The following is a 19,004-nucleotide window of genomic DNA, read 5'->3' on the forward strand; positions in this document are numbered from 1 at the left end:
CAAAGAATTGTGATTCCATGGTCCCAATTCACCCTGTGATGGTGACAGGTGAAAAAGGAGTGGAAGGTGCACGGGTAAATTAACTTGAATGGCCTATCTAAATCAGCAGCCACTGATTTCCTGAAAACTTCAACAGGTCAGTTGACCTGTTGGGATTCTTTTAATCCATGGTCATGTTTTTCTTGGGATTCTTGTAACCTTTCCCCATTCGTTCAGCCTTTGCCCTCAAGCCTTTGCTGACATTTCAAGTATCTCAACAAGCTGGAAATGTGTTGTCTTTCTTTATCATGTCATAATTCCCTTCAAAGGGTTGTTTGCCTCAAGTCTTATTTTTGCTGGTTTTCTGCTAGTTGATTGTCAGAGGGCAGCAGGTGCTTTGTAAGAGCAAGTACACAATCCTATAGCTTGCTTTTCTTTTGATTTGGCCTGTCTAGAAAACTGAATGACTGAACATTTCCGACAGAATTTTCTCTCCCCATTATGTTTCACCGGAAGGGCAGATGCAAATCATCTACTTAAACTCTTGGCACGGAAGAAAATAGTGGTTTGCTGCTGCATATAGGTAGAAGCTTACAAAAGGAAGGCCTTGGGCTGAGGCCCGATACTTTGGCTAAGTAGAAAAGGACTATGGGAAGGTGAGGCCGCTGAATCAGAGGTAGCTCAACAAGTTCTAGAATCGTCACGTGTTCACAGCGTGGCGTATGATGGTTGGTTGAATGAATTTTGTTATGGCTTAAAGCTATGGAACTGATAAAGGCCTGAGTGCTTCAAAAGCCTGGTTTTTGCAAAAAAGCAGCTCCCCTCTGCACTTGCCTGGGGACTCTGCATCACTAGGGACCCTCACTCCCAGTTTGCCAAGGAGATGATCAGTAGGAATGTTGCAGAGCTGCTGTGTCCATATGAATGGAATGGCAAAGAGTGAAGCGGTGGGTATTTTTGGGCTTTAATACAATGCTGCTGCATTGGGGCCAGTTTAGTCGGTTTTCCATCAGTGGCCTTTCTGTCTAGAAGTGCACTGCCCAGTCTTTCTAGCATGTGATGCCATTTCCTTCCTGTTGTTTTAATACCTTCCTTCAGTTGAAAGGATGATACAATCTTTACATTTTGAAGATCCCTGTTAGGAAACACTATGCCAGAGGAGTCATTGCTCCCTTTTCTTCTGCCTCCTTTGTAATTTTCAGAGACTCATTTCAAATTTCTGCTAATGTCGAGAAGAATACTGAGACTACTCAGCAGGGTTGAGGCTCTCAGCTGCTTTCCTCTTTCATACTGCTTCATACTGGATGTGACTTAATGGCCTGGTTTTGTCATCCGCATTTTGCTGTGATCTGTGAACACAAAAAGAAGTCTTTGTTTTTTGCAAGAACTACCCCTAGGAGGATTTGTGTTCCTTTTGATTTCTACGGTGTTAGCCCTGTTGCAGAAAAAAAGGAGATTGTACCCTCTTCTTGTGCTCTCATTCCCTCCTCTCTGCTTTGCATGTCCTAGTTAATCTACTGCCATGACTCATTTGGCATCATCTCATCGTGCAAATTCTGCACAGTTGCATGGACTTACAAATGCCAGTTGCCAAGGAGCTAATATAACCATTCAAAGATTAAAGAATTGTAGGGCTGGGCAAGTTCAGCTGCTGAAACTGTAAGTGGTTAAGTCATGCCATATTAAAGAGACAGAGCAAAGCAGTTCATCTAGGACTTTCAACTGGACACCTCTGAGAATAACAGCTTGACAGCAATGACACAGCCATCTTCCTAGCTGTATTCCAGAAAGAGAAAAGGGACACCTTCAATGGTTAAGATGTTTGGCATGAGAAAACAGCAAGAAATGTAGCCCAAAATACTTGAGCCAGATCAAGTGCGTTTTTCTCGTGAGAATTTTGCAGTTGTTCTTTCTTGTCTGTGCCTTTTCTTTTCACAGAAGACAGGGAGGGCGTTCAATTATTATTGTTCTTTTGTTTTCTATTCTTGGCCTCCCTCTTTCCACCTGCCATTAACAATTTTGCCTTTCTTGACTGGCTTGTCTTTCTTTACTTCTAGAAGGTTGCATGAGGTCCTCCCACCTTGTCATAAACATTCGCATACAGTGGAAAGGAGTAGAAGGTACATCTAAATGCACAAAACAGACCCAGAAAAATAGAGTTTTTTTACAGTCTTCTGTGAGAACAAGATCTCTTTGAACTGAGTAATGCTTTAACTTTTAGTCCGCTCATTCCTATTATTACAAGTGTTTGGCCTTTAGTACATAGCCTTTGAAATCATCCAGCCCAATATTTTTGGCTAATTTTGTTTTAGTTCTCTCGGGGACTTTGTTTCTTAAGGAATAGTCCAGAGCGAGAGCGTCCACGGTAGAGTTATGCTGCCATAATAAAAGCGTCGTAAATTCTGGTACAGTTTGTGCTGGTAATAGGTCTAGGAAAGAAAGGTTTTACATCTTTTTTGACTTTCAAATGTAACCATTATTTGAAACAGTTAAGAGTTGGGCTTTCCCCCCCTCCAAAATACTTCTCTCTGGAATGTTACTCAGGGATTACACATAAAAGCTCACCCCGTAAAATATGTTGCGGATAATCTGCAGTAAGCGCAGCTTAGCAGCTAGAGATGATTATGTGGGTTAAATGACATTCCTTCCTTCTGCGGTGATGGAAACTCTGTCTACGCAGACATACTCAACAAAAGTTACCATGGCTTAGCTCCTCTCCTAAACTTCATGTGCATTTTAAAACTTTCCAAGAAGGTGAATTCAAGCTCCTTCATTGCTCTGTGCTGGAGTCCCAAGAAAATATCAGTGTGCTTTTTGTCATTTACAGCTGTCATTGCTTAGCTCTTGAACATGAGACTCTCTCATGACTGATGAAAGTTGTCTAGTTAAGAGTGGGTCAAAGACACGCTCCTGCTCTAGAAGGAGATGAGAAGGTTTCTGCAGTCTTTGTCATCTCTACTGCTTGTGATTTCTATACAAAACCAGTGGGAAGTTTTCTGAAGGCAGTCCAGAAGCTGGCAATATGGACAGCTTACAACCAAACACTTGCTGCACTGCTACCACGGTGATACCAGGAAGGACTTAAAAAATTTAAACGGGCAAACAAAGCAGTTGGAAGGAAAAGAACATTAACCATTATTCCAGTCTTCTAATATATCCTCCTTTAAGTCATCATTTTCATGCAGTTTAACGGCTTGCCTTGGTATCCCTCAAAAGGAATCTGAGACAGAGTAAGCTTTTTAATGCAGTAGATGTGACACGTGCAGGCCAAGTTGCCTTTGTTGACATCAAATGCCAGTTATGCTTGAGCTACCCTTTGCTTAAGGTACTTCGCTTACACTAAGAATTTTACTCATCATTGAGCAAATTTTGCTGTCATGATTGAGTAAATTTTATTCATGATAGAGTGAATTTTACTGTCACTCAGAATTTTACTGTCATGATTGGCAGTGAAACTTTTCAAGGAAAGCTCTGGATAGCAATGTTTGTGTAAAAATAGTATTTTATCTCCTGTATTTGTGTGAAGCAGGTAAGCCTTTTGCTGTCACCAGTGTTGCTTACCCTTTCATGTCATATCCCTCTTCATATCCATATTCTGCTGAAGGCTTAGTAATCTACTTTAACATTGGCACGTGGAATAAGACTCCTTTTCCTTTTTGAAAGCTAATGTCATTTGACCTAGTGACAGTAAATAATTCATTAATTGTAAGTCCCCAGCTAGCATCTTTTACGCATATTCTAACCTTCTAAAGAAGTAACAAAAACACTCTCCAATACTTGACTTTCTTAAGCACACAAAATGCTTCCCTCCTTTGCAGTTGGCATCTGTAAAATGAACCACATCTCTGCAGTATTTTAACGTGCACCATATTTAGCCAAGTAATTCAAAAGAAATAAAAAGCAGCCCCTTCAATTTGGAAATATTTTTGAATTGTTTTTGAACATACAAAACATACCCTTACCGTACGCATTGCATGCAGATTTAATCGTCGTGAAAGCAAACCCTATGTTTCTGTTGGGATAGCACGGTTTTCCAGTTTCCACAATTGTTCTTGGCACAGTTTTCTACTTATGTGACTGTTAGGACACTCACAGGTACTTCTAAGGTACTGTAGTAAGCGGAGAAGGAGGAGAGGTTGTGCCTTATTTCTGGCTTCCTTTGGTTTTCTTTTTGGTTTTCTTCCTCTTGCTCTTTTTCATGTCACCTTTCTAGATACTGTGATTTAGATTTGCAGTTTACTAAGCTGTGTTTTCTGTCTGGAATTCTTTGAAATTCCGAGAGGAACCCCACCGGTAAATATGCATCTTTTTATGATTTGCTAGCTACATAGAAAATCTTCCTGCTGCTCTAAAATGCTTTTATTTGATACGCATTTTTATCACCATTCCAATGGAAAGAGAACAATTCCTCTATTCACTGCTTTTGTACGGGATTCAGTTCAATGTGCGCTAACGGTGCAAAAAAGTCCCGCTGGAAGAAAGGATCTGCATACCAATTGACCAAGACATGTGCTACAAGGGTCTTGGAAAGGTTCAAAGTTTCTCTACCTTTCTGGCAGTCTGTCTTCACAGCAGGACTTGATGAGGGATTTTGCTGGCGTTTCTTTGACAGAAAGCAATAACAAAGCAAGCAAAATGGAGCAGCAAAAGAAGATAGCAGCAAAAGGTACATTATCCCCTCTGTTATTATCATTGTCGAAAGAGATTTTTTCTCGCCATGTTACAATCAAATACCTTAGTAGAGCTAAAGACTAGAAAAACGCAGCTCTGTTCTGGTTCATTAAAAGCAAAGCCATCTGTGGACAGAAGTGCCCAGCGTGATGCTGGGAACTCCTAGCTGGTTTCAGTAAGCTGTCTGGAGAACGGCATTTTCGGTGGGCTTTACTAGCGTGTCTGTAAGGAGGGGGAGTTTATGTGCAGCTTTGAGCCCTGAGAGTGCCATAGGCAAAGAGACCCATCGTGTAGCTCTCTGAGCAGCCACAGCACACTGAGGCATGATGGATTACTCCCAGAGTTCACGTGGTAGAAAGGTTTTCTGCCCCCGTGAAGGACGACACATCCATTTTCTTGAATAGAGCCATTCTGTATGTTACAATGGTAACTTGAATTCATCAAGTTTGTGCTATTTGTACAATGGCAGTGAGCTTGGATTCTTAAGCTTCTCGTGTTTGACCTGTTTCCTGTTTCAGTAAATAGCAAAACTTCCAAGGACTGCAGCGACAAGAAGATGAAGCTGCTAGTGTATTTCAACTGTTTGCCTAATAAAATGGTGATTTTTGCACATATTCGCAATGGAAATTTACGGTACCGAAACACCAGCTCTGCTCAGGGCAATTCTGAAATTGACTTGAGCTCTTTTCCCTGTTTCTTAGCAGGTGAACTGAGATACTTCTAGCTTCCAAGGCAAGGCGTTTGACAGCAGCTTCAAAAAGGCCCAGGCTGTTGGATGAAAAGGTGAAAAAACTGAGGGAAATGGGGGGAAATTTCACTTCTGGTTTATGTCATAGATTCAGCCAGATGATCAACAAGCATTAGTTTGATGAGGTACCAGCGTAGTCTTTCACTCTTGCAGATCCCCAAAAGCTTAACCATCCAGCAGCTTCTTCCTTGCAACAAGTGCCACAGCCAAAAGCCAGGCCTGGCCGTCACCTTCTCCTCGCAGCCTACAAACTCTGCCAAACGTACCGGTGATTCTCACTTTCCTTCTCAGCTACATGGACAAGCACATCCTCTCCATGTCTCCGAGTCCTTAGTGAAACCAAACAGCGGTTCACCTTCAAACAGCTCAGTGTGCCAGGACAGAAAGATTTCACTGGCCTGTCCCCTTGCTTTTTCCTTGCAGCCTTTTATTTTCAGAGCACACACCGAGGCATTGCACTTTGCTTCTCAGCTGAGTGCATTGCCATATTGCTGGAGTCCCACACGCCCATCTCCTTCTCGCACTAACTGCTTCTGTTGAAACATGCTGATGTGATGTGCCTTCCTGCTCAGCTATTCACACAGTCACATTCTATGTCCTGCTTGCAGTCTGAATCTAAAAGGAGACGTTTCTGACTATGTCTCACACACACAGATGTACCAGGATGAAAAGGTTGCTTGGACCTTGCCACTTACGTTCAAAAACATCCATTCACTCCACAATCAAGAGACACCTTTCTTTGCTTTACATCCTGCAAACTTCACACACACACACACACACACACACACAGACACGAGAGCTACGCACTTTCTTTCTTTCTTTCTTTCTTAGCTGCACACACTCACCTATTTCCCACCTTGACCTCTCTACCACTTCTTCTTCGGCCTTGCTGTGCATGGACATTTCCTGTTAAGATACCCATTGTGTTGCCTATCCCTCCCCCACATTGCCTTGCCTTTCCTACCCAATCTTGCATTTCCTTGTCATTGCTGACAATTCCTTTCTTTTCCCTTGCCTTCCTGACCCATGCATGTCCTTCCCTTGCCCTTCATAGCAACCCAGTGCCTTGTATTGACTTGCTCACCTATCCTTCTTTTCCTTCCCATTTGTCCAGCTCCAATCTTTCATTTCCTTCTCCTTCTCGGACTCTTATTGCCTTGTCTCCCTCTCTTTTGTGTTGCCTGGCAAAGCCACCACTTGTCTGGCCTTGTCCTTGAACCCCTTCCTTGCCTTGCATTACCTTGCTCACCAGTCCCCCACCTGGAATTCACCACCTCTCTTTTTGTGGAATCTCTTCAACATGCATTGCCCTGCCTGCTTCTCCTAGGATTCTCCAGGCTTCCACTGGCTATTTTTTCTCAAGGCCCAGCGTTTCAGGAGCTTGTGAGAAGAAGCCTGGAGGAGGCCACGTGCAAGCACACCTATCTGTCCTGACAGCTTTCTTCTGACATCTATGCTTCCATGTCTTGAATTTTGGACACAAAGTTCATCTTTCACCCTTGGGCTTCAGGGGCAGAATGACAGTTCTTTTGCATACAAAGGAAAGCAGGCAACCCAAGTGTCTTAGGTGCAGATTAGACATGACCCATGCAAGATCAAGGCTGGACAGAGCGGTCCGTCCGGGCCGCTTTTGTGTACCAGCAATCTTTGAATGGACCTGCCTCTTGCCTTGCATTGGGCAACCAACCAGTTTCCTTGCCATGCCCTGCTCATTCTCCATTGCTTTGCATTCCCTTGCATACCCATGCCTCACATTTGACCTGCCTGCAGTTTTCCTACAGGGCTTGGCCTTGCCTAGCCCTTCCGGTTACCATTACCTCCTATGCCCAGCCTTGCCTCTAACTTCTGGCACTTGTCTCACCTACCACTCCATTTGCTTTCCCCTCACGGCTTCAGTCTTGCCAACCTGTCCCTTGACTTGCCTACAATTGCCTACACTTGCTTTGCATTGCCTTACCTGCATGGAAGGCAAGGCAAAGAGGGGTAGACAAGGCAAAGCAAAGCCAGGAAGTTATTGGAAGGGCTAGGCAAGGCAGACATAGGCAAGCAAGCAAAGCTAGGGTAGGGTAGGCTAGGAAAACTAGACATGGTACTGGAGGCAAGGCAAAGCCAAGTGACTTGGAGTGCCTTTCCTTGCTTGGGAAGTAAAAGATACGGTGGCAATGTTGGTAGGGCTGATGATAAGGTATCGTGGGAAGGTATAGTACAGCAAGACATTTCTGTCCTGGTCCTTTCTGTGTAGGAGCCATTGTTGGACAGAGTCAGTACCGGACGTGGTATGCAACTTTTGCTCGGTAAGTTCCTGAAGGAGAACAGCAATGCTTTCTCACGGGAAGGAAAGAACTTAGCCCCAGTGTTGGAGGTGCAGATAAGAAGCTGTGTCGTGCAGCTTAAGGGCGGCAGCAACTTTCTATGCTGGCATATTTGGTTTGGAAGCACTGACTCAATTTGTACAATCATGGAGTCGGTATCCATCTTTGGAAGGCAGTCTCCTTCCTGCAAGAATCCATTTGGCATGTGTTTTCCACTTTCTCAAGGCAGCCTTCTTGAAATTCTGCCAGCACACTTCTTTTGGACAAGGTAAAGAGCTGCGCTGGGTCTTGGTGTGCAGCCTAGCTAGTGCCCCGCACGGTTAATGCCCAATAACAGTGGTCTGACACCTTTGTAGAGGATCAGGCCCTGGATGCTTTGGATTTTGGAGGAGGGGATGCCATTTCTTTTGAGATGGGCTTCTAGTTCCTCCTCCCTTTGGCAAAGTTTGGGTGGCCACTTTGGGTGGTCTCAGTGAATTGAAAGGCTTTTCCCAATAGGCAGTTCTCTGGGTTCGAGTTGTTGAACTGTCAGTGGCAATGCAGAGGCCAGGCCAGGCCTCTGCAGGACAGGTTTTTTGTCCCTTGTAGCTTTAGGGACTGTGTGAGCAGTCCCTGGTGCCATCCCATTTGGATCCTGACTCTGAGAGATTGAAGGCTTACCGTGGTACCTAGAGCTGAGAAGGAAAGTGGCGATAGCAGGGTGCACGTTTATAGTTTGATGGGTGCAATTGAAATTGTAGGCAGCAAAGAGCTTTCTCCACCAACAGTTTTGCGAGCTCGGCCAACATTTTCAAGTTTGTTACCAGGCTCTGTGAGAGAGAAAAAGTTTGTTAGGGCAGAAGATCTGGTGTCGGCCTTTGAGTGTGGGGCAAAGAAGAGTATCCACTTGGAAGGGGAAGATCAGTGACATCTTTTTGTCCTGACACAGTTGATTGGAGAGCAGGGACGTTTCTGACTTGGCTGGGTCCTGGGGGTAGTTGTGAGCTGGGCTCGGTGCGTGTCCTGGTTTTGTGAGTTGACAATGCTGTGGTGTGGTTATTTAGAAGAGCGCTGACAGTGCCCAGGAAAAAGACAAGCACTTTTCTAGCCCAGCCCCGTTCGTGTGGGAGCAGTGGAGGGACAAGAGCTCCGCTGTGGATCCTGGCTCTCGGGTACTGACAGAATGGGATCCTGCATGTAGCCCAGAAGGAAGAAGAATTGTCGTGAACGGCGGGAGAAATGCGACACACCATATGCGTGAATGGCAAATCCCGAAGTTTATTGAAAACTCACACATATTTATATTGGTGTTAATGAAGCTTATACATATTGCAAAAGCTGAGTTCATTATTGGTTAAAGCACACTTGGATCAACCACACCTACTTCTATCTTCTAATAATTATTTTGCTTCTATGTTTGCATTCTTCCAGCTTCTCTACCTAAGATATCTACATTTTCTGGCAAGCGATTTTCTCCCCCGTCTTCCCGTTTCAGAGAAGGTCACTGTGACCTTTGTCAGTGATCGGACACTGGTTGCTTAGTTCCCAGCTTGTATCCCCTATCCTTAGCCATCGGTATCACATCGAAATGTCCTTTCTCAGCTAACCAATTATCCAAAAAGCTCTCTACAAAGCATCATTTCATTGTTGGCTGCACAGTTTAGAAGCTTCAAAATAAAAGGCAATTGCAGCATGGCCTCTTCATTTTAGAAAGTTTTCTGGGCCATCAGCTGCTCAACATGTAACTTGCACCCACTGAACTGCATTCAGCTTCCTGGAGATATGCACTTTCCCTCAAGATCTAGGTACCATCTTGCACTCGAACGCTTGAAGATCCCAAACCGCTTCAAAATGTCCAGCGGCTGCTCTCAAAGAAAAAGTCCTACAACAAAAAGGCAGTGCTGGCCATAACGGTCCCTTTGCAGTCTGTCAACCAAACGAAACATACTAGCGATTCTCACGTACTTTCTCAATGATATATATACGTGCATCAGCACATTCTCTCAAAGTGACAGAGACTATCGCTACAGCCAAGCGTTTTCAGCTGCACTTCTGACTGACAGATGTGCCAGGACAGAAGGCATTTGCCAACCTACCCTCTTTCCTGTGCAACCTGACATTGGCAGCGCAAATATTTTCACATTCTTTCATTGTGGCCATGTCCAAAGCAGCTAAAGATCGCACAGGTGGAAGTGTCAAGACAGAAGATGTTCTCAAAGTAACTCCTTTTTTTTCTAAAGAGCTTTTAAACTGCGCACAATGCTTTGTATCTTCTTTCCCACATAGACCTGCCCTCACTTTTTCACACTCACATCTTTGTTGCAAACATCCAGCAGCTGTTTGCGTAGAAAAAGGCTCTAGAAATAAAAGCGAGACTGGGGCTGCACCTTCTGCCTGCCCTGTGTAAGCCACATCAAGCTCACCAGTGCGCTCTGTCCTTCCCTTTTCCGCTGCAACTACCATTGTGTTCTCTGGATCTCGGAACCTAAAGGTAGGCACATTTGTTTCCACAGAAGGGCCATAGGTAGCGGCACAAATAGCTCTCACTGAACTTTAATCCTTACCACTGCCACCATGAGTTTGGTTGGTAGGCCAGTAGGAGTCATGCTCCTTTTACAGCTGGTATGCGGCAGCCACCAGCCCAGTGCTCTTCGACTCTTGTAACCAATCCTGCTTTTACTCTCCCGGAGGGGATTAGGCATCTGTTTCTCACACAGACCATTGTGGCAGCAGCCAACGGCTCTAGTGCACTGCTTCTGCCAAAAGACCCTGGGGCCAGGCACTTACCTTCTCAGCACTACGTAGCCCCGTATTCTGCGTCTCTTGTCGTCCAGATCATACCGCAAAGCGTTTCACAGAGAAAAAATGTGCCAGGACAACAAGCTTGGCTGAAGTGTACCCCTGAAACTGGTGGAAGTTTGTATTTGCACCACATTCAAGGGGCAGTCCTCTTTCCTATACAACCTGCAAACTGCTGTCTGTTCCCAGTGCCCTCTGCCCGCTCCTTCTTACCTTGAAGTACCATGCCAAAGAGGGCTCTGTGCCGAGGTCTCAGAAGAAGAGGGAAGCATATGTGTTTGTAAAGTGGACTGTCTGTTAGTCACTTCCCTCTTCAAAGCAGCGTGTTCCATGCCAAGCAGACAACAAAGCAACAAAAGATGAGTGTGACTCTGCATTCAAATCCTGCAATGTTCCCAGAAGTGAATTTCTCTCTTCTATAGGACTGACTTGTATGAAGTGGCGTGGTTGTTTCCTTCCATTAGAAGGGAAACTCATCTAGCCAGGCTTCATCACCCCCTGCATCTTTTGGGGTAGTTCTTGGAAGAAAATAGATAGCAACTTTTCCACTCCACATGATTCATGTTTCATTCTCTTCCTTCTGTACTTCAGGGAACAAGCTATCAATTCCCTACTCTTTCTATGAAAAGGCATGAAGCTATTAATTAAATTCCCATAGATATAATAAGGAATCAAAGTCTTTTATGCCTGAAGGGCAGGCCCTTATGGTATGAAAAGTATGGATTGTCAAGGGTGGAAGAAGATCTGTATGAAAAGGGAGAAAGCCCAGAAGCATGCAGGGATTTTCAGGTATGAAAGGGAAAACGACATTAAATTGTCAAGGGAAAGAAATTGAAAGAGGCAGGAGGGAGAAGGGAGGCGGAGGAGCCAAATGCTGCCTTTGAGGCAGCTGACACGAGGACCGTCGGCCTCATGAGCAAACAAGAAAACCAAATGAAACTTCACAGCAATCTCATCCACAACTTAGTGGACAAATGTGCAAACCCATTTCTTCATTTATTATGTGTCTAATATATAGAGAGATGTTCTTCATTCTGACAGAATTTTCAGGGAGCAAGCTAGTGTAAGGCACCTGGAACCAATGGTGTATTGGAAATGGCCAACATGCAGAACACGCTCCATCCTGAACGCTACCACAGCAGAATCACAGGATCATAGAATGGCCGGGGTAGACAAAGACCTTAAAGGCCATCTAGTTCTCTGACATGGGCGGGGACACCTTTTACTTGCTCAGGTTGCTCAGAGCCCCATCCAGCCTGGCCTTGAACACCAGGTTGGGGTGTCCATAACTTCTCCAGGCTCTCTGTGCCAGAGCTTCACCACCCTCACAGGGAAGAATTTCTTCCGAGTATCTAATTTCAACCTGCCCTCTTTCATTTTGAAGCCATTGCCCATTGTCCTGCCTCCAGAGTTGCTAATGAAGAGTCCCTCTCCTGCTTCCCTTCAGATATTGGAAGGTGTTGTGAGGTCTCCATGCAACCTTCTCTTCACCAGGCTAAACAGCCCTCATTCTCTCAGCCTGTGTGTCATGGCTTGACACTGGGACAATGCCAGTGCCCCCATGAGTATACTCTCTCCCTGGTTTCTGCTGGGAGATGTGACCAGGAATAAGCAAAGCAGGCTCCCACTTAGGAAAAAAAAATAATTATTAACTAAACTACAAGGGAAAGGAAAAAAAAAAAAAGAAACACACAAGGAAAATGAAAACTTCACAAATACATCTCCTCCTCCTCCTCCCCAAATTCCCAATACAATACATCCCCCAAATCATCGACTCTCGGTCCAGCACCACCCTTCAGAATACTCAATCCTCAGTTCATCAAGAGGAGAAGGAGTCCTTCTTGTGCCAATGGTGACCTCTTCCTTTCATGTCCACTGCTCTCACCACTGAACACAGACCAGAGCTGCTTCTAGGGTCGACTTTTAAGGATGCTTCGTCCCACTGCAAAAAGGCACAGTCTCAACTTTGGGACATCTGTCCCCCCCATATTTTTCACCCCCTGGGGCCGAGGGGTACCCACACCGAACCCTCTTGGTCCTGAGGCATTGCCTCCCCCTAGAATGCAGTCCCTGTATCACAAGGAAACATGGCTCTGTCCATGGCTACACACAAAGAGTCCAGCATAAGCTACTCCATCATCTCTTCCACCTGCGTTCTTCTCTATTTCTCTCGTGGCCCATTTCCTCGTATCTCCTCTATATCTCTCTTCTCATTCAACTCCAGGAGGATTAGCATTTTTCCATCATCCAAGAAAAGGGTTAAAAATCTGAGGCTCTGTCTGTCCAGAACTCCCATGGCTGCCCTGCCAGGCACCTTCTTGCACTCCCCTCTTCTCCTTCTCGCCCGGCCAAGAACAGGCACCAGCTCTCTCTCTATCTCTCCTGGGGCGGGGTGGGGATGGCTGCCCGATGCCTCTCAGTGCTCCTCCACCCTTCCATCCTGCAGGGGCCTTCACCTCCCTTCTGGCCAGGGACCCAGCCTACCTCACCCAGCCGGGGGGCTTCCCCTGCCCCGCCCAGCCCGCAGCCAGGCAGGGGAGATCTGAACCTTTCCCTGACCGGAACCCAAGAGAGCCTCCCAGGGGAGAGCCCTGCTTTTAACCCTGTTTTCTCAGAGGCACATCCAATGTCCCAATGGCCACATTAGGTGCCAATATTAAAATCTGAACATTTATTGGCCTAACCACAGCATCCCAGAAAACACATTTCCTGTCAAACCACCACACTGTGGGATATGCTCTTGTCCTGAATACTGAACTGCAGTATTGTCTGATGATTTTTTGAATCCTTTGAAGGCATTTTGAATTCTTTTTCAGCCTTAAATTAGACTAAATAGCTTTGATTTGTGGGTATTGAGCAACAGAAATCACTGCCCTGGCTTGCCTTTTTTACAGCTCCTTTCCGTGGGAGACTCGCTGCAAACGTCACAGCTGGTGAGACAGTGGGCACACCATCATTCTGAAAGAGCTTTGCACAGTAAACATAGAGGAGGATTAAATATTGAAATGCAGATGACAGGAGCTGCCCAATGGACTCTGCTGGTGGAAATCAAATACTAGTCTAGTCTTTTGAATGCAAATAATTCCTCCCAATGAGGCCAGACAGGCTTGTTTGCCTTTGAATCTGAGCATGTGGACAGTAGTGGATGGTCTACAGGTTGAAAACAGTGTAGATACTTCTCCTTTTTTTCAATAGTGGCTCAGAAACTGAAAAGGCAGCTATAAAATGGTAAATACATCCCTACAGATTCAAAAATGGTTGTTCTTAAGTTGCATCTCCACCATAACAACAAATTGTTAGAACTAAAATACAGATGGGAATTTTATAGCTTCTCAGAAATGAAGCAGGAATTGGCCAATGGGCCTTAGCAGTAGCTACAAGTTTTTCAGCATGAGGCATCTCAAAAGTATTTTAACCGTACAGAACTTTTCTGTACTTTTGGCCTTTTATCTCAAGGATGCATCAAAAAAAAAAAAAAGGAAAAAAACCCCAAGAAAAATAAAAAAGGACAAACCCTACCAAATATATATATATATATATATATTACATGACTAAGATAATAAGCACAATCAGTAACATATATAGAAACAGAACCCAATGTTTTTAACTTTCAACCATGTCTTCTCAACACACTCTCGAAAATGGAATTGTTTCCCTATCTGCCTTGAAACATTTTGGAGCAAAAAACACTCTAAGGTCCTGATAGGTGTTTTGGTCAAAAATCCCTTCTTCTGGTTTTCTGTCCAGAAGCAGAGTAATGGAGGGGAAAGCTGGTAGCTGGCCAAAGGAGGTAGGAAGAGTAATCATCATCCACAACACTGGGGCTAAAGAAATTTCCACAGAAAATTACCTGCCTTATTACTTGCTCATGTGGTGGGTTGAAAGCTCAGAATCTGTTTCCATGTTTCCCATCCCTTGAATGTTCTATTTCACAGAATTCGAGCCCCTCAAACATCAGTCCTGCCAGAACAGCCCGCCTCCTGCTGTCATAGGGGATCTGCTGATGCCCACTGACTCTTACCAGTCTAGTGCTCGTCACTGTTGCAGATCAAGAACTACTGAATAGTTCTGATTAATGCTCTTAGAGTGGTTGAAAACAAGGAAAGAATGACTAGACATTTGTATGATCAAATCCCCTGATGGAATAAAAACATGCCAGGACAACAAGCTTAATAAATGTATTCATTGTCATAAGAAGGGAGATGAAGGGTCCAAAAGATTACTTGCATACTTACTGTTCTAAATCCCTTGTTATCTGGTAAATTGCAAAGGATGCCCGGCTTTCACCAAAATGCAAATCAGATTAAAATGTGAAGCCTTACACTTTACTGGATATAAAACTTCATCATCCATTTTTAAATCTTAGAGATTGCGATGTTGTCCTGGTTTAGGGCAAATTTGGAGGAGAATTTCCAAATTAGGGCCCCTCCCCGCAACTGGTTCGGGAAGGATTCCTCAGAGAGAAGTGGAACGAACCTGTTTATTTAATAGGCACAGCACCCCCCAGCACGCAAAAGGAACAATTCCGGATGACACCGCTCTGAAAAAGATGACAAATTCAGAAAGTCTCTCTTGGGGGGGTGCTCACTCTCTTCTCAGTCCCTCCGGCGCTGCGCCAGCTGCTGCAGGCCACAAGGTGCAAACTCTCGGTGTTTCCCAGGTCCCAGTCCGGAGCAGGTTCAAAATGGTCAGTAAAAGGAAAGGAGAAATGGTCCAGGAAGAAATTTGGACAGTTTAGCTAAACTAGCTAATGAGCAAAAGCAAGCAGAAGCAAAGCAAGCAAGAGTGAGAGAGAGCAAAGCGAAAAGCAAAAGCAGGAAAAGCAAAAGCTGCAGTCTCTGTGTCCCACCAGGCTGATAAGAAAACCAAAACAAAACATTCCCTCTTCAGAGCCAGTCTTAAAGGTACAGAACATAATATCCAACATTCACAGAACACATGAATGGGGATACAAGCATCATAACGTCACCCTAGGACAGATGTATTTCCTATTAATACCTTAATATTAATAAGGTTTAGAGCTGGAATTCAGAGGGAAAAGAAAGCTATTTTGAATTCATTCTATTCAATCATCTTGTCTGGACTGTCTCTTCCTGCTTTTCACTTCTGAAACTCTGTATGAAAGGCATAGAGTTCTGGATTAATTCTTTTCAACAGTTTCCCCTGTTATTCTTCTTTAAAGGCAAACCTGAAAAATCCACACTTTCTTTCCCAACCACTTCTAAAATTCCATTGAGAAACAAAAAAAAACCCCATCAAACAACTAAATCTCTGCTCCAATTTGTAGGAAAAAACCCCATGCCATTAACTGCTTTCCTAACATTTTCTTTCTCTTGTATTAATATGGCAACCTTTTCTTGCTTTTATAGATTAGAACCAAATTCTTAAAGCTATAAGGAAACACAGGTTTACTGTAGCTGATTCTGAGATACAGTAGTCCAGCAAGGAGTTCAGACCTCAAAAGAAGAGTCTGTACAACAAGATTCAGCACAACGTTGAGACATATTAGCTATTGCTCAAGAAAAGCCGCCAAAATGAAACTGCTTAGACTTCTATACTATCATGGGTGCCTGCTTCCAGAACCTGACCTAAGTTGCTGGAAACTAGCTGCAATATGACTGCAAACAATGCTGCGAATGTAGGACATTGTTATTCTTCTCTTCCATTGAAAACCACAAGTGGAGTTGCGTCATTTTCTTAAAAATTCTCTATTTCCTTCCAAACTGGTAAAATGATGATAAATAAAGTGTTCTGTTCATACATCATCTAATAATGTTCAAAATGAAAAAAAAAAAATTCATTCAGATATGGTCTGCAATAATACAGCCGAGAGAAGAGGAACCAGTCTGGCCTACAAAATAAAGTGAAGCAGAATTTGGGAATTTGGAACACCTTACGATGTAATATTTAAAGAAAAAAAAGAAATACAATGTAACCTACCCAAACTCAATCAGTGATGCACCGACAGAGAAAAAAGAACTCATTACTACTAATATTTCTTTCATTCTCAGACAAGAAGTTAAATTATCCTCTTGAATGCACGGAAGATTGTTGCGAAAGACAGCAGCCTTCTTCTTTACAACATATTCTTCAGAACTCCAGGAGACACATCATTAGAGCTATGAGGCTCTTTCTCTCTGTAAAACTTCCAGAGCATAGCCACTATTATATTCCTTTAGAGATCCTCACCGCCCTGGGCGACTGGTGGATAGTCTACAGCTCCAGTACATCAGCCAGACGCTCTGCCTTATTTAGCATGGCTACTGCAGCAAGGACATCATCTCTACTGGCTTTCTATCCAAAATATATGCAAGGCACAACAAAGAATATACCCAAAACACTGAGCACAGCCTATGGCCTTCAAAACAAAAATCTCACAATGGCAATACTGGATCTTCTGATCCAAACCATCGGGAAACATTTCTTTAGAGGCGAAAAAAGCTCCTGTTGATTGTACAAAAAATAGTGATGTAAACCAGAGTTGCATGACCCAGTATTTCTATTGAACTGGAACTATTTTGATCAATATTATGCATCCATTTCTTTTCAGGGCATTTGGTAAAAAATGTAAAGTATAGTTTAAAAGGAATTATTGGATGCGTACTAAGTACTAGGGATTAGTTAAGGTGTTGGTTTTGCATGGCTTGGTTTTTGGTGGGGAGGGAAGAAGCCAGCCACAGAAGTGAATCTTTTGTGAAAAGCTCCTAGAAGCTTCCTCCATGCCTGGCAAAGTGAATCCCTGCTTGGCACTAAGAACAGACATGCTGCTAAGCCAATTAGACAAGCAGTAATATATTTAAGAAGGAAATCAAAACTGCGGCCAGTTAACTTTTAAGTTTGCTAATTTTCTGGTTGGCACCTCTTCTGGTTTGAAAGCAAAACCAGCAAGAGATGCTGTCGCTGTTGCAGTGTGTGTTTTTGATTGTAATGCAGTTTGAGTAGTCAGTTTGATAATACTTCCTGTTTTGTGCTGTTGGAGCATATTTTATTATTAAGGGATTGCTCCTTTCCCCCCCATGTTGTTAGTTTTTGCCCTAGTTGTCCATCTCCCCAAAGACCTGCCCTTTTCTTCCCTTTTCCTCCTCCCACTGAATGTCAATCCCTCCCCAAGCCTGCCCCTTTCTCTAGAAACTTCCCTATCAATTTTATACTCTTCAAAACCCCATTGGTTTGTTTAAGTTATTCTCCTCCCCTGTAGTCCCCTATTGGTTTAAACATTGTATTCCCCGCCTTGTGGTCCACCCCCAGTTGCTCCCAGTGTGTTCAAGATTGTATCCTCCTCTGGGACCTCTCCCCATTTCTAAGTTGATGTATGCATTTGGGTCAGTGTCTTTGTGTCCCTGACCCTCCAGGGAAGAAACTCCTTTGGAAAACATGCAGAAGACCTCTCCCTGTTCCTTGTCCCCGCCCTCGGCGCAGTCCTATCCCCAATGCAGTCCACCTGTGCCATAGAGCAGCTGTGCCCTACAGCTGCACCCTGGATTTGACAGCTTTCTGGGGGCAGCCCACTCTGGCTGTTGGTGTCAGGAGCTAGTCGGTCTGAAGAAATCCAGCATGGCAGCAAGACTCCAAGTCAGAAATACAATTTATTAGGAAAAGGGGAAAAACCAAATACATGCAATAATACAAAAGAAAAACCACGGACAGAATACAACCTGTCACCCTGCTAGTTAGGGTGGTGGCAGCAGTCCGGATGAAATGGCCTTGTTGAAGTGGTGATCCTGTAGAAACCATCTGGTAGCTCTTGTCCTCTGAAGACCAGTGGGTGAGGGTGGCCGTTCCTCTAGGAAGCCAGTGGAAAGACTGCTTGTGGTGTCCCAAAACTCAGATTATATCCAGCTGGGGATGCTTAGCTCCTGCCCCCTGGGCAGAGCATCTTGCAATGGGCTCAAATTGTTCTGAGTCATGCGGTGGTTCCTTGATTAGCCTTTAAACAGAAATGGCTCCTGCAGGGAGTCATCTCTGAATCATGTGGCAAGACATGGATGGCCCCGTTAAGAGATAAGGAGATAAGGAAAAAAACGATGCCCCTCCCGGTTTCAGCAGCTCTTGAGGTTGGGAGCAGAAAACATTTTTATATTGTAGCCTAGGACAATACAGGATGAATGCTTTTGCATTTGCAGGAAGTTTGTGTGGATTTGAAAAGCATCCCTATAGCAGAGGCACAAAAGTATTCTCATACCCTTTTAAATCATCTTCAAACCAAGCAATTCTCACAATAAGGTAGCGCATGAATGACTTGCAAGTGAGTTGAAGAAACACGGCAAAGATAAGTAGTGTTCAACTGCAGAGAATCGTTTAGGGACACCATACCTTTATATACCTTTATATTTTAAATCAGGAAGCATGGATGGACCGTTTTTTTCCCCTTAGTTGACTACAGAACCAGCGGTCCCTTGCGGGAGGGTGTTTGGATTGAAGATGACACTGGCAGCTAAGAGCATGGCTACATAGAAGGTGCTACTTTGAGACCAGAACATTCAACTACTTCAAGGCAGATAGGAGAATAGCTGACT

This window comes from Agelaius tricolor, unplaced genomic scaffold (assembly GCF_023055355.1).
Source record: "Agelaius tricolor isolate 1412-34295 unplaced genomic scaffold, bAgeTri1.0.p SCAF_92, whole genome shotgun sequence".
Classification (NCBI taxonomy): domain Eukaryota; kingdom Metazoa; phylum Chordata; class Aves; order Passeriformes; family Icteridae; genus Agelaius; species Agelaius tricolor.